Genomic DNA, 16,749 nt, shown 5'->3' on the forward strand with positions numbered 1-16,749 from the left:
TAAAAGAGGTCATAGCAAACCTAAGATTGTAATGCCTGTCTTCTTCCCAAAATGCTACACTATTGACTGCTGTCCTTGCTTCAAGGAAACCAGGCCATGCCACCCAAGTACCACTCTCCATTGTATGGCAATTTTCCCAGATTGTAATTGTAGTAATCAATTAGTAATTAAAGCTCTATAAACCCTTTCAAGTGATGTCACCACTTTCCAGGCAGTTTCAAAGGAATCTTGAACATTTTCCAAAAAGATATGACTAGTCACAGACTGATGACATTCAGCCTGATTCATACTCTATTACCAAAAAGAATAAAGTAGATGAAGAAAAAAATTCCATAAATTAAAATTAACTCACTAAATCGTGCTAGCAGCCACTGCAAGTTGAAAAGCTAGGTTAACTCAGCCTGCACTTTTGTGCCTCTGGTAATGTTGTCTAACTCTACAGAGAATAAACATCATCTAATATCCTTGAACCAGTCATCCAAAAATGTCTATAAGCTTCTGGACTGCATTACTCTTACCAGAGTAATGCTGAGAAATTCAAAAGTTCTTTGGTTTCGGTCTTATTTCTTCTTGAATTGTTTGCCCACCTTCTCACTAAAATGCAAAAAGGACAAAAGGAATGACAAAAAGGCAACACCTAAAGGATCCACAGAATTTTGAAAATCCATTAATAGATACTCAGACTCCATATCCTCAACGTGTAACTATATTAATATATGTAATATATTAATAATAGTGCAAATATACTCTTTGTATGCAAAAAACAAGCTTTCCTGAGTATACTGATAACAGTCAGAGGTTTGGAATTTCTGATCTGCCTTATTGTTTTTAATAAGTTCTTTCTTTTGAGGATGCTTTGATTGAATTCAGATTTTTGGGTTTTTGTTTTGTTTTGTTTTTTTCCAGAAAAATATGAGTGCAGGGGAAGATGTTAAGACTTTGGAGCTCTAGAACTGCACTGTCTCTGTCTAAGCCACTAGCCATGTGTGGCTGTTGAGCACTTGAAATGTAACTAGTCCAAACTGAGAGTATTATACATGTAACATGCCCACTAGATTTCAAGGACTAGTTCACTAAAAATAAAAAGAACATAACATTTTGATACTGATTATATGTTGAAACAATGTTTTTGACATATTAGGTTAAATAAAATGTATTCTCAAAATTACCTTTGCCTCCTTCTTTTTACCTTTTTAAATGTGGCTACTAGAAAATTTTAAATTACATTTCTATTTCCATTGAAGAGCAATGGTCTACTGCTATGGCTTTAACTCAGGATCTGTCACTCACCAGCTGGGCCACCACATAGGTTGTATGGATTGTGCAATATACAAGGATGGCTGGCAGCAGGTGCAAGCAGGGGTCAAAATCCTTCCTGTGCTCTGCCAGCCAAGCCATCACTGCAGTGACAGCCTTTCTCTAATATGCACACAGTGCCACACTGGCTAGGAGCAGCCCTGCTTATCTGCTGCCTCCTTTGAGCATGATACCTACCTCTCTTTCTCGTTTTCCTCATCTGTAAAATGGGGAGACCCTATGGGCCTCATAAAGGTACTGCAAAGATTAAACAAGATCATGCACATCAAAGGCCCTACCCAGTGTTCAGCAAATAATAAATCTCAATAAATGGTTGTTATTATTATCTGTTCTGTGTAAATCATCTCCGGTGATTTATACATCTTCAGACTGTTGAAAGTCTTCAGAAACATCTTCATTGTTATACAGTCATCCCCCAATATCCACAGGGAATTGGTTCCAGGACCCCTCACAGGTATCAAAATCTGTAGATGCTCAGTCCCTTATATAAAATGTCACACTATTTGCCTATCAACTATTCACATCCTCCCATAAACTTTAAGTCAGATTTAGATTACTTACAATACCTAATGCAATACAAATGCTATGTAAATTGTTGTTGTAGTACATTGTTTCCTATTTGTATTTTTATTTTGTATATTTTTCTAATATTTCTGATTTGCAGTTGGTTGAATCTGCAGATGTGGAACCCATGGATAGGAAAGTCTGGCCATACTAGTCCTTCGAGCAGGTGGTTTTCTCCCTCAGATATCCATGATTTAAAAGAAAATACGAGTGAGTGGCCTGGCACCGTTTCCCAATAGTTGATGGATGAAATAGAATTGACTCAAGAAGCTACCACCATTACATTTCACCAGAAGAAACTTTACCACAACTATTGGGAAATAAATATAATGAATGAAAATGTTTATGAGTAAAATGAAAATCTGAGGAAAGAGAAGGAATGCCAAATAAACTATTTCTCATCAACTTGCTGTGATTATATTTCTTTCCCTCTAAATGAATGCCAGGTGTATAAGAAGGATAAAAACTTTCAATTAAGCTGCTACATAAAGATTAAATGACCTTTAAAACAACTAGAATACTTGGAAAGGCTATTAATCATTATTAGAGTATGCGTCAACCATGATTCAAAAGTATGAGGTCTCAGACTGGGCACCACATTTCAAAGGTGGTAATATTTCACTTCAAAGTGCAAAGTGACAAAGGTCAACTAGATGAAGCAGGAATATAAGTTCCCATCAGGGAGGGCTGTTACCTTGGCTTGTTTTCCCACTATGTGGAAATGAGTTACTGGACACAGACTTCATTAAGCTGTAAGCCCAATTACTATCACATGGCGTCAACCATATTGCAATTACAGTCCTTTCGAGAGGCAGCCAGCCACTGTTTTCAGTAGAGAAACACTGGTTTGGACAAGGTTTATAAATGATTTTCATTAACTATCATTTACCATTAGTGCAAATAAAAGCACTAAATGCCCACTTTGCTGTAGAGAATGACCTTTGACCCAGATTCTCTCTCTAACCGATGAGGGCTAAATGTATTGTGACAGCTCCTAATCACATTTAGTGCAGCCCATGATTTGATGGCACTGGGTGTCCCATCAACTACAGACAGCCCTTGCAAAGCCATTATATTCTGCTTCCTTTTAGAGATATGCACATTAGGATCCCAGGGAATCGAGAAATATAAGCCTTTCCCAATCATCTGGACTATATTTCAGTAGCTTAAAAAGCTCATACAGTGACATCATTACTTATAAAGAATTACTTGCAATGAGAACATACTTCTCTTCTTTATAATTCAGGTTTATATGCCTAAAATGCATTAATCCAATCAGCCCAACTCTAGTACTACAGATAAAAACCCAGCCATCATAACTCACCAGTCAGAAACAATCCCCTCCAAAATCCACACGTAATGTTTTGCAGCTCAGTTTCATCTCATAAAAAGTTAATACAGCTGTGTGATATTTAATACTGAAGCATTGGGGCCTGATTTTGTACTAATCCAGGATAACACATTTCACAGAAACATCAAGGGGAAACACTGTGAAGTCAAGACTCATAACGTGAAAATGATTTACTTTTGAACTCTAACTCCTTGATTTGAATGAAAACAAGAAAATGGCTGCCAAATGTTCAAAATAAAATACTAAATTATGAGTCCAACTCCACATTTCCATAGGTAATAGCTTATTTTTTTCTAAAAGAAATTAGATCAGGCATGCTATGGTTTGAATGTGTCCCCCCCAAGTTCCCATATTGGAAACTTAATTCCCAATGCAACAATGTTGGAGGGATAGGGCCTAATAAGAGGCGATTAGGTCATGAGGGCTGTGCCCTCATTAATGGATTAATGTCATCATCGTGGAAGTAGGTGAGTTATCAACCGAGTGGACTTGTTATAAAAACAAGTTTGATCTCTTCTTGCTAATGGCTCTCACGTGTACTCTCTTACCCTTCTGTCCTTCTGCCATGGGAGGAGGCAGCATGAAGGCTCTCACCATATGTTGGCACCATGCTCTTGAGCTTCCCAGCCCCCAGAACTGTAGCTGAATAAACTTGTATTGTTTGTAAATTTCCCAGTCTGTGGTAGTCGGTTATGGCAGCAGAAAGAGAATAAGACAATGCACTACCCCAGCAAATATCTGACCCCAAACAGGGGATAATAGTATCTAAATACACAGTCTGAGGCCAAGAGAGAAAAGAGATTTACAGAGTTATGCTAAAATTGTTTTCTCATAAAAATCCAAAGCTAAAAAACAGCTGAATTAAATATTGCACATGCAGTAATTGTTTGGAAGCAGGTGTCAATTATCAACTGTCTCTGCAGCATAAAGGCCCACTCTCTTTGTTCCCTGCAAGCACAGTCATTAAAATCAGGAGGAAAACAGCAAGCTCATGCTCATGCTCTGTTCTATTGGAAAGTGAAACATATTCATGAAAAATTTGAGGAAAGGCAATGCTTTTTATCCTGATACAAATATTTAAGGAAAAGAAAGAAAGAAAAGCTACACCAGAGGAAGTTAAAAATAGATAGTTTACATAGACAGGTCTCCTTTCTATAGACTTTTGGCAGGATACCATGTGTTTTATCAACACTGAAAGACCCTAACCAGTTTTAACTTGGCTATATGGATACCCTCTTAAAAAAAAAAAAAAAAAAAAAAAAAAAAAAAGCCCCCCATTACTATTGCTTTCTTTATTTGGAACCTACAAGAACTTGGAAGTCAGAAAAAAATGTTTTCTTCTATGAACTAAACTTTAAAAATCAAAGATGTGCAAAGTCACTTTAGAGAGCTACAATGGCCTCTGTGTGAAGAAAGGAGGTTGTTGGCAGTTGAAGCCTGGATAGCGAAGATGATAATGGAATATCATGGCCAAGCATGTCGTCAAACCATTTACTCACACATTTTTTACAGGTAGGGAACTTGAGACACAGTGAGACAAGGAACTTGCCTGGGATCACACAGAGGAGTCATAGTTGGCAGTGCTCATCCAAGTATACTTTAGAGAATCTGGTCCTAGCGGCAGGTCTTGCTCTTTTGTGGAATTGATGTAATCAACCGTCTTATCCTCATGTCATTAAACATTTAAATCATGTAACTCACTCACCTCAGCTGCTTACAGCCTCACTAAGCAACCAGATGACTATAATTTGTTGTCTGTGCCCTACAGGGAGATTGTGGGTTAGCTGGTGACATGTGTCTTGGGATTCACTGTACCTTCATCAGTTGATCTGCTCATTTTATACATTAGGGTAAAAAGTTTCTGAGTCCACAACTGAGAGAAGAAACCACTAGCAGTGCACTGACAAATGAATGTTCTGAGCTTAGTGAGATTGGGTCCTGAATGTGACAAATTCACAAAATTAATGTCTTTCTGTGATGAGATCCCCAGCAGGTTTGGGACAGGATATTCTGGACATTGCCATTGGCCAAGTTTGACCTTTTTCCTTTTAGTTAAATGCACACCATTACACAATTCATGGTCTCTGATATATCATGGTTTCCTAAAACATTTTTAAAAGAAAAAAAAACCTACAGAAAATAAAAGCCGAAGGTCATATAGTTAACTTATAAAGAGCTCATTACACCACCTTTTAATACTACCTTACAACCAGATTCCCCTGAATATAACCATTTGAGACCTGCTTTATTTGTACTTCTTCATGCTATCCTGCACTTTGGATATGGATTATACAGCCTATTGTGCTTCTTTTTTAAAAAACTTCAAAGTCTGAAACTAAAAGCTCTGCTTCCTTTTTTTAACGTTATGCATTTATGAACAAGCCACCATTGGAAATAAAATATTCTAAATGTTTCTTCAAATAGATGTTCCATGTTTTAGTAAAACCAGGTAGTTCTACTTAATCCAGTTTCTTTTGAAGAGAAAGTGCTTTTAAATTCAATCTTTAAAAAATGGGTCACCTGCAACTGTGTCAATTTCCTAATTTATTCATTGCCTTAACCTTGACATATCCATGCTCAACAGGCAACCTGTTCACAGATTAAATTAGGAGGAAAAGCACCCTGAATGATACTTAGAAAACAGTTGTGAGGTCATATCCTAGGAGGGTAGTACAACAGAGGGCTTAAGAGCAAAGACTGAGGTTTGCGGTATAGAGAAAGATCAGAATCCCATCTTTGCTATATGAGAACTATTGACCTTGGGCAGGTTATTTAACTTCTGAGTCTCCATTTTCTCACCTAGATTAGAATATTAAAAAAAAAATAAAATAAAAATTAAAAAAAACCTAACACTTGAGCAATTACTATGTTCCAAACATTATTCTGATTAGCAATTTAAACCTCACCACTTTCTGATGAAGGTGGTATTACTATTGCCACTTACAGGTGCGGATCTTGAAGTTCGGTGAAAATAAGACTTGCTGAAGGCAGCCAGCTAGTAATGCCAAGAGATGGTATTTGAACCCAGGCTGTATGACTCTGACTTGCCTCCTTAATCATTTGACTTAATGCCTCCCAGAGTTCATAGTATAATTAAATGAGAAGATACATGTCAAATACTATACCCAGCATGTACGAAGTACTCAGAAATTGCAGCTGTCATTTTGATTTTTATTTATTAATTAATAGTTTATTTGAAGCTGAGGTGAAAATCAATGTAGGCCTTTGTGGTAAAAAGTTACTCCTTGCATCAGTGAAATTTCTATTCTTTGTATGAGAATACTACTTACATCACTTTAATAGCAGCAGCAATAACACCCTTATAATAACAGAGTGGTTCAGAGCATGGCTACAAACTCAGAGGATCTGAATTCGTAACCCAAGCCTGCTACTTACTGGTGAGATCTTACAAAGTTGTTCAGTCTCTTGAAGCTTCATCTGTACAAGGCCCCTACCTCAAAAAAACTGCAGTGAGAATTAAATGAGACCATACATCAAATGCATTTAGCATAGTGCCTGGCACAGAGTAAGAACTCTGTAAATATTAGCTAGTATTTGGGGTATAGCCTGCTTCTCTCAATAGATTCCATGTCTTTTTGTATAAATTATATCTATTGGTATGATTGTTCATTTGGGTTGCCATATACTAACAAAGGTGTCCAAGAACTATTTTAAATGGTATTACTTATAAATATCTAGAATGTTATCTCTACTGGTACATTCACCATCATTATTCTAGCACTGCTAACACATAACAGGTAAGAGCCACACAAGGCTTTTCTATTGTCACATTTTTCTTCCCATGTGCTTTTACATAATTTTTTTTTTCTTTTTAATGAGCTCATTTCTAGAAGTATGTTTCTTGGATCATTCTCTTTTTTAAATATATATATATATCAATTTCTAAATATTGTCTGTTTTTCTTCTATAGTACTTGAATTCATAATGCTTCCATCACATGTGCATGCTTCATAAAGTCATCCCTTGATGACAGTCAGTGAGTACGGAGTGTCCACTTTCAGTAGCACAGCTCTGGCTTCTTCTCCAGTTGCTTCCTTAAAGATGACTTCATTTCTTCTTTTTTGCCTAACCCTAGCCTGTGATAAAGTCCATTCCATATCCTCAAGTTTTCATATCTCCTTTACCTTAAAAGATCCCAAGTCGGAGAAACCAAATTATAGCTACATGTTAACAGTAGAGAAGGAGAAAGAATGATTTCGAAAAATCATACCAACTCAAGTGGTTGAAAAACAAAAAAAAAAAATCAATCTAAACATTGGGTTCTTTTTTCTAACACAATAGCAAATAACTTTCACTAAAGCCTGAAAACTGTCTTTGTTTCTCCCTAGCTATTTTAGATTATTAAAAAGCCTTTACTATCCCATTTTCTTTTGCCCTGTGGTCTTTGGATCTCATTAGAAATGTTTATTCTTGGGAATATAAGCTTTTGCCATACAGTCAAAAAATATTGAACTTTTCTCCTTTAATCACCAATTAGCATGTTTTGTTTCTCTTTTCTGTGTTTATGCACTTGGAACGTGAGACTCTAATTTCTCTGAAAAGAGGCTAAGCCCTTTCACACCAATTTCAAATGGCGAAGGTAAAAGCGGAACAATGCTTTCTCCCTCTTCCTCTTTTTAAGTATTTAAGACACAAGGCATCATTTTATCACATGTAATCCTCTTTCTCAAAAAAGTGAGTACATTTTATGCCTTCTAACCAAAACCACATCAACAAAAAAATTACATATTCAATTTTAGGTAACAGAGGGTCCTAGGGAAAGGGATGATAATCTAATGGTCTGAATGCTTTCCTAGAGAGCAAACACTGGTCCCGGCCAGGAGCACAACCGCTGGTCTGACCCTCTTAGACTTATCACACCTAAGCCCTTTTTTCTGCGGAGCCTGTCTCAGCTCAGATACAACAACATTCCCAAGTGATGTGTCTTCATTCTCCCTTCGCCCTGCCTCTAATGTGGACTCATGGTCATTCCTCTATTCAGACAGACACCAGTTCCACAAGATTTTGCTCAGGGAAGTTACATTTCTTTCATACTTGTTTAAAGCAAATCATTTTGCCCCCATTTGCAATCACTGCACTTTCAAGCATATACATTTTGCCTTTAGACTGTTAAGTCAATCTTCCATGCTTTGTCCACATAGGCTAATTCTAAAATTGGAAAACCAATTAAGAATGTTTATGATTTTTATAAACGTGTAGCTATTATTCACTTTAGAACCAAGAAGAGTAACACACAAGGAATCTGTTGTCCTAAATCACTTCTAATTGGAGGAGACATTTTCAGGTCCCCACACCAATTAACCTTACCTTCTTTCTAGCTTCCTTTAGTTCTCCTAAGTCTTACTCTTTTATCATATTGCTGAAATACCTCCTACTACAATCTCTTCATAAACTTCCTGAATTATTGCACACCCAAAAATATCTTCATTGGCCTTCATGCCTGATTGGTAATGTGACAAGTATAGAATGCCAGTTTCAAACCTTTCCCTGCCTTCCCAGCATTTTGAAAATACTCTGGTCAACATGGTAAAACCCTGTCTCTACTAAAAATACAAAAAAAAAAAAAAAAAAAAAAATTAGCCAGGCATGGTGGCAGGTGCCTATAATCCCAGCTACTCGGGAGGCTGAGGCAGGAGAATCGTTTGAACCCGCTGGAGGTTGAGGTGAGCCAAGATCCCACCACCGCACTCCAGCCTGGATAACAGAATGAGACTCTGTCTCAGAAAAACAAACAAACAAACAAAAAATAACAAAGAAAAGAAACAAGAAAACACTGCTTTTTTGTCGGCTATCCAGTGTTGCTGACAAAAGGTAGAATGTCATGTCTTATTTCTTGGTAAGTAATTTGTTTCTCCTCTTTGGAAGCTTTTAGGATCTTCTCTTTATCCTCAGAGTACTAGAATTCCTCTAGGATACATGAAGTGTATTCTCACAACTTTCATGCAGAAATGCATCTCCAATTCTTTGGTCCTAATATGAATCCCATGCAGTAGTACTAAAATCAGATATGGCCAGACTGATGATTTCAAACAATGTTATTAGATCTGTGTCTCTTTCTTGCTATCTCTCAGGCCTGGTCTTCTCTGTGGTGGATTCTTTCTCAGGCTGATACTCTCCTTATGGGACAAAAATGGCCCCTTTCTTGTTTCATGATCACTGAGTCGTTAAGTACTAGATATTTCAGAAAGGTAAAGAACCAGTATCTCCCTGCTTCCACTCTGATCCCTAAGTAGCATTAACAGCCAGTTCTAACATATCGTAGAGGAGTGGTTAATTACCGAAGGCTGAACACTAAGCTAGCAGTAGGTTTTCGTTTCCTTCATTCCACTTGGTACTTACTGGAATCTTTCAATCTGAAGAGTTATATTTATTTTACTAAACAAAACAAAACTCTTCTATTGTTTTTGGGCTATGTCCTTTTCTCTATTCTTTCTTTTTCTTTTTCTTGTTCTCTGGAGTTCCCATTAGAGTCACATTAGCTGTCTAGACCTCTGCTCCCATCTTAGTATTATTTTCTTATTTTCTGATTCATTTTACTGTACATTATCAAAGGTTTCCTTGATGCTATCTTTAAGAACAGCAACATGGTCTTCAGTCCCATTAGATTATTTAGGCCATCTATTGATTTTTTAATGTCAGCTATCTGTTTTTCCTATTTTCATAAACTCTTGCTATATTCAGGATGAAAGCGATTTATTCTGAGAACATTAATTTAAAGTTTTTCCATTATTAAAACTATTTCTATTTACTTTAGTTGTTCTGTTTATTTTCACTCTTTCAAGATTTTCCTCAGTGTTTTCATCAAACGTCTGCTAACCTTTGTAACATGGACTTACTTGAAAGCTATATATATTTGCTTCCACAGGCATCTCTCCCTTGAATGAAAGGGCTGACTGCAGGTTCTAGGAGGGACAATAGTGTAATTGAGATGTCAACAGGTGCGCACCCTGGAGTCTGCTGGGGCATGAGGCATGCAAAGAGACTGAGGACAGACACAATTACCACAGGAATGGAAGCCTTTGCTGTATTTCCTTCCCAAGGACTTACCTTTTCTTCAGTTTACCTGACTGTATCTGTTGTGGAGATCGGGACTTCCTACATACACCACCCTGCTTCGCTATAGATTCCTATATTCTCACTGAGATCTACCACCAGACAAATCATTTTCTTTAGGAAGCAGTTCTTCAGTCTTAGCTCAAGAGCAAAAGCCTATTCCTCTAAACTGTTCTGATTAATAAAGGCTCAGAGGGGCAATCAAATGTCCATGTTATTAGAAACACAGTTCTATGAAATGAGTAACTTGGATGATTGCTCTGTGACTCGTTCAAGCTCTCTATTGACCCCCAGACTTGAAGCTGCTCTGAATTTTTGTTTCTACTGAGCTTTCTCCATCAGTCCACTGATTGAACGGATGCTTTCTGTCTTCCACATGTTCTTCAACACTTCTGGCCATTGATAGTTAAGGAATGTTCTTGCTCAGTGCTATTATAGTTCCATTGTTTAAAAAAAAAAAAAATCTGTAATGTTACTAGAAAGAAGAATCAGACACATGTGATCAGTCTACCATCTTGAGCCAGAATCCTATAGATACCAATTGAAGGGTATCAGATTGACAAAAAATACAAAGATTGATGATGTTGAGTTGTGGTGAATGTGTGACAAACAGGCATTTTCCTCTCAGAGGAAAGGAGGCTAGAGCATCCTTTCTGGAGGGAATTTGACAGTCACTATTGACATGTTAAATGACTACAATCATGACTTTGTAATCTCTATAATTTTAACAATTTACCCTACAGAAACACTAGCATGACTACTTAAAGATATATTATGTAATTATAACTACTGAAGCACTCTACTTAAAAGCAAATACATAGGCAATGGCATAAATAGGCAATGTTTTAACAAATTATTTTATATTTATAAAATAGGTAAAGAATAAGACAAATCTGTTTGCAATGACTTGGAAAGATGCTGGTAATATGTGATTGACAAAAGCAAGTTGCAGAAAAGTATGTTTTTGATGATCCCATGAAAAAATAATAAAACAAAAGCAATGTCCATCTTAAATGTGCTTTGCTGCTATGCTTACATATTATAAAATGCTCCTAACACATTTATTTTGTCTGTTCCTATTTATTTTTATTTTTAATTTGCACTTTTTTTTTTTTTTTTTTTTTTTTTTTTGAGACAGTGTCTCACTCTGTGGCCCAGGCTGGGGTGCAGTGGCAAGATCTTGGCTCACTGAAACCTCCACCTCTCAGGTTTAAGCGATTCTCATACCTCAGCCTCCAGAGTAGGTAGGACTACAGGCACGCACCACCATGCCCAGCTAATTTTTGTATTTTTAGTAAAGACAGGGTTTCATCATGTTGGCCAGGCTGGTCTCGAACTACTGACCTCAAGTGATCTGCCCTCCTGGACCTCCCAAAGTGCTGGAGTTACAGGCATGAGCCACCACGCCCAGCCTAATTTGCAGTCTTTTGCATAAGCCAAACATAGTTGATGACTATTGTCAGTTAAAAACAAGCAACAAGCTATATAGCACCACCAAACATGAAATGCAAGATTTCTCTGGGGAAAAAAAAAAGTATTGATAAAATATACTGACCAAAAAAGTAATGTAAATCATAAATAAAATATTTTAGTATTTTATAACATTTTATTTTCTAATTTTCATCTTCACACCTCCCAAATTTTAAGTATCCAAATTTTAAAGCTGATGTCAGAATCTTTTATGCCACAATTTGAATTTAACTTCATTGAGACAAAAATAATTTTCGCCAAATAATTTCTAAATGAAAATTTGCTGATTTCACCCAGAATCAATGTCTAGTTGTACATCATACCTTCGAAGGCACTGCATAATGTTCTGGTTCCCATACTATTTCTTCAAAAACTCCCCTTTTCCCTTCCGTGAACATTTCAAAGTCAAGAATGAAATAAGCAGCACCAGAAAGTATCACATAAAAAGCAATGTGTTTCACAGAGAGAGTAAAGTTAAGACTTGTTTTAAAATTTAAAGTGACATTTGAATACTGTATTCTCATAACATCAGAGGCAATTAAGAGTTTTACAAATGAGTCCATCAAAGGCATTCTTCAATTCTGTTACAGTAGTTTTTATTTGTAGCATTTCTTTTTTGATTCTTAGAATCTTCATTTTTCTACTTACATTACCCAGCTGGTCTTGATTGTTGTCTACTTTTTTCATTAGCGTCTTTAGCATATTAATAATGCCCTTTCCAACAATTCTGACATTCTTGCCCTATCTGAGTCTGATTCTGATGCTTGCTCTGTCTCTTCGAACTGTGTTTTTTGTCTTTTAGTATGCCTTGTAATTTTTTTTTGTTGAAAATGAGACATTTACTGGGTAAAAGGAGCTGTAGTAAATAGACCTGTAGTGATGTGGTGCTGAGCTGTGAGGGGCGGGGACACATTCTGCAGTCCTGTGAGTAGGTCTCAGTTTTAGTGAACCTATGCCCCTGGGTTGTAAACTTTACAAATGTTTTTCTGCGCCCCCTTTTACTGCCCAACACATGTCAGGCAAAACTAGAAGGGACTTCCCTTCCCCATGGCCTCTTAGGCTTTGATAAAAGACCAGTCTGTTAGGCTTTGGTGAAATGGTTTATTTCAAGGGCAGATCTTAAGAAGGACAGAACACTTGGGCATATTTAAAAATGTGCCCCTTGTCAGAAGTACAATTGGATTTTTCTCCAGTATTCACTATGAGAACCTGTAGAGCTCCTGTAGATAAAACTCACAAAAGTGTGGGAGCAACCCCCTAAGACTAGGTTTCCTGGAGTTCTTAACTGTCTAACTTGTCCACAGTGAGCCTCCAGCAATTCATTAATTATAGTTTAGGTGTCCCTACTCTAGCACTGCTTTCCCCAGAAGTTGTTCCTTTGGGGTTTCTACTCAGGTAAAATTGTAATTCTCTGTATCTCCCTGTCTCTCCAATTTTGGGGGCAGTCATTTGCCCTATGACCCTTCAGTTCTCTGAAAGCTGTAAGAGTTGTTAATTTTTCAGTTTATTCAGCATGATTTGTCTTATTGTGTGGATGAGGAAGACGTCTTCCAAGCTCCTTACATGCCAGCCCTGGAAAAGTAAAAATGTTATATTGCTTGATATTAGATACACACTTGAATGTGCCTGTCACTTGGAAGTATTGGTTCCTATTATTTATTTTAAATATGACACGTAAGGAGAGAAAATCTTACATAAATTTATTCAATATGTTAACAGTGGGTTATTACGAGAAGTTAGAGTCTCTGACTCAGACTTCTCTTGGATAGTCTCTATCAGACTAGTGCCTCCATTAATAGGGTCAAATATCTTGCCTGCAATGGGATGCACAGAAATTTTCTTAGCTTTTAGAAACTGGTGGTAACAAAGCTTTTAATTCTCTATCTGGTGGTAGAGGTAGGAAGAGAAGGAAATCTTATTAATCCTTTGTTTTGTTTTGTTTTGTTTTGTTTTGTTTGAGATGGAGTTTCACTCTTGTAGCCCAGGCTGGAGTGCAATGGCGTGATCTTGGCTCACTGCAACCTCCACCTCCCAAGTTCAAGTGACTCTCCTGCCTCAGCCTCCTGAGTAGCTGGGATTACAGGCGCACACCACCAAGCCCTGCTAATTTTTTTTGTATTTTTTTAGTAGAGATTGGGTTTTGCCATGTTGGCCAGTCTGGTCTCAAACTCCTGACCTCAGGTGATCCACCCACCTTGGCCTCCCAAAGTGCTGGGATTATAGGCATGAGCCATGGCACCCAACCCTAATTCTTTGCCTTTACTGAGAGTAACTTACTGATGGGATCAGCAGTTGATTCCTTTAGATAGATAAGGTAGCTATTAAGAATTAGGGCAGCTTCCAAACTTATATTAGTATGTTATCCAAAATTACACTCTCTCCCGTACACATATCACATCACAGTAGGGGAAATCCAAATGGCTCACAAACACAGAAAGAGATGCTCAAATTTACTATTAATAAAAGAAATGCAACTAAGAATTCCCATAAGAATGGAAAATTTTAAGTGATGGTTCAGAATAATTTTCATATATGTTTCTCACAAATGTGCTTGCACTAATAATAATAAATATAACCATACTTGAAAGTGATACACATTATTTACTATATACGCTATAACCAGACAATCCAACCTCAAACTACCACAGAAACATTTTGACACAATAGAGTGTTGCTTGCCATAGCTGGGAGTGAGACCGCCTATCACCAGGGAAATGAATCAGTAAAATATGATGGATGCATATTTGCAATATAATACAATCGCTACTGAAGCAAACCAGTTACACAAAAAATATAAGTCGATATCAAACACATAGTTTTGAGTAAATTAAGAAACCAACAGAGAATCATAGTATAATATACAAAACAAGATGCCATATTTCATATGGATGCACCTTTTTTAAATGATGGCTCCTCTAGAGTAGGTGCCTATGTGGAAGAGGAGAATTGAAATGGGGTAAAGGGGCATAGAAGGGTAAAGGAGAAAACTGAAAATAAAACAAATGAGAAGCAGCCTTGCATAGGAAAGAGCAACAAATACCAAACACTACACATTAAGCCCTCTCTAAAATACTTTTTTTTTTTTTTTTTTGAGACAGGGTCTTGCTCTGTCACCCAGGCTGGAGTGCAGTGGCACAATCTTGGCTCACTACAATCTCCACCTCCAGAGTTCCAGCAATTCTCCTGCCTCAGCTTCCCGGGTAGCTGGGATTACAGGTGTGCACCACCACCGCCAGCCAATTTTTGTATATTGGGTAGAGACAGGGTTTCACCATGTTGACCAGGCTAATCTCGAATATCTGGCCTCAAGTGATTGGCCTGCCACGGCCTCCAAAAGACTCTATATTTCACCCACCTTTTCAGTTTCCCCTGCACCTGCCAGCTCACAGCAGACAGGAACCATACCTTTAATCCTTTGTCTTTTACTTACCAAGTTTTCCCACATGCCCATGTTTACCTTCCAGATTGTCATTTGTTTCTTATGAATTTCTTCATAACTAAGGAATTCAATTAAAAAATCCAGTATCTTAGTAATCATCAACACCTACTTCATCATTTTACATGTTTGGATTTGTTTTGTGATTTAGAAAGTGACACAAATATACTCAGAGCATTTTGGAGCACTTAAATAAATTGTATAATCCTTGATACTAAATCCTTACTCAAATTTGTCTATAATTTGGAAGTAGTCCTATTAGTTATACATAGGAGAAAACGACAGGAGAAAGCCTTGCTTAGACATTTACATGCAGTACATTAGTAGAAGGTTGTGAGAAGTTAGGGTCCCTGGCTCTCAGACTAGTGTCTGTCCTACTTGGGCCATGTATAGAAAAATGAAAAGATGCCTAAGAGCTAGTTCTAGGCAGCCAGGAACAGATCATAAGTCTCCAGAGTCACGAGCCTCCTTTCCTCACTGTTCTGCACATATTTGCACTGATTCTAACTGATCAGCTATTTCCCACAATGGCACCTCCCCAGTGAAACCAATATCATTATTTTCAAGGGGAAGGCATCATAAACTGACTTATCAGTACTGGAAAAAGATGCAGTCAAGAGCACAAAAAATCAGGAAACTTTTCGGGGAGACAGCAGTTCCACACTTTCTTATTTTTCACATGAAATCCAAAAAGGCAGGAGAACTTACTTTCTAAATATTTTTTCTATAACTGAATAAATATTTCAGTGTTAAAAATCCAACATGACATGGTCATAGTCCCCTGATTCAAAACTCCTATCTTCTTCATTTATTAATCACATTTGCCATCGATATAGCACTAAAATATCAAATTAGTACTCACTGACAAAATACTTTAAAAAGGAGAGGCTAACAAAGCTCCCTCCCACCAGAAAAATGTAAAATAGTCCCAGAAGAGTGAATTAAAATGCTCATTTTAGTTTTCCCAAGGTCTAAATCTCCTCAGGCACCTTCTGTGATCTTTTATTTAGAGAGAAAAATTTTCGGCTGTCCGCCTATACTTTCTCCATCAGGCATTTAGCCCCAAAGGAAAAGGAAAATATTTCTAACAAAAGCCCAAAATATAAGAAATGAAGAAATAGATTAGAATCAAAGTGATTTCTACAGAAGGTTGAAAACGGTGTCACTTAGAGTAACCCTGGATATACAGATTACATGTGACTAACTCTGATCTTTCATCAGGAATCGGAATTTGTATTGATAGAAAAAGCTTCCAGCTATAAGAAAACAAAAGCAGCAACAATAAACAACACTGATCTCTTTTCTCACAGAAGCACTATTCATGGACAAAAGAATTGAAGTGGAAAAATAACTTCAGATTTCAATCAACTCTGTAGAGCGGTTCACACAAACATACACAGAAAACAGGCTTCAATGCTAATCGCCTGACCCAAGCGCAATCCACCGTGAGTAATGGCACATCTCCCAGGTTGAAGACTGACTTCATGGGCTTAACAGTGGCCTTTAGAGATCACCGAGAGGGGCATCTCATTCTGAC

The 16,749-nt window shown here is 37.3% G+C and overlaps 1 protein-coding gene and 1 long non-coding RNA gene across 4 annotated transcripts in view; both read right to left on the reverse strand.

Moving 5' to 3' along the window:
- The window catches only part of LOC105470974 (RNA binding motif single stranded interacting protein 3), a 1,471,638-nt gene that overhangs the window by 1,427,225 nt on the left and 27,664 nt on the right, over window positions 1-16,749 (reverse strand). The window lies entirely within an intron of this gene.
- Window positions 1-16,749, reverse strand: part of LOC105470968 (uncharacterized) — a 184,899-nt gene that overhangs the window by 140,886 nt on the left and 27,264 nt on the right. The gene's annotated exons all lie outside the window — the stretch shown is intronic.

The sequence above is a fragment of the Macaca nemestrina genome, chromosome 2 (assembly GCF_043159975.1).
Source record: "Macaca nemestrina isolate mMacNem1 chromosome 2, mMacNem.hap1, whole genome shotgun sequence".
Taxonomy (NCBI): Eukaryota; Metazoa; Chordata; class Mammalia; order Primates; family Cercopithecidae; genus Macaca; species Macaca nemestrina.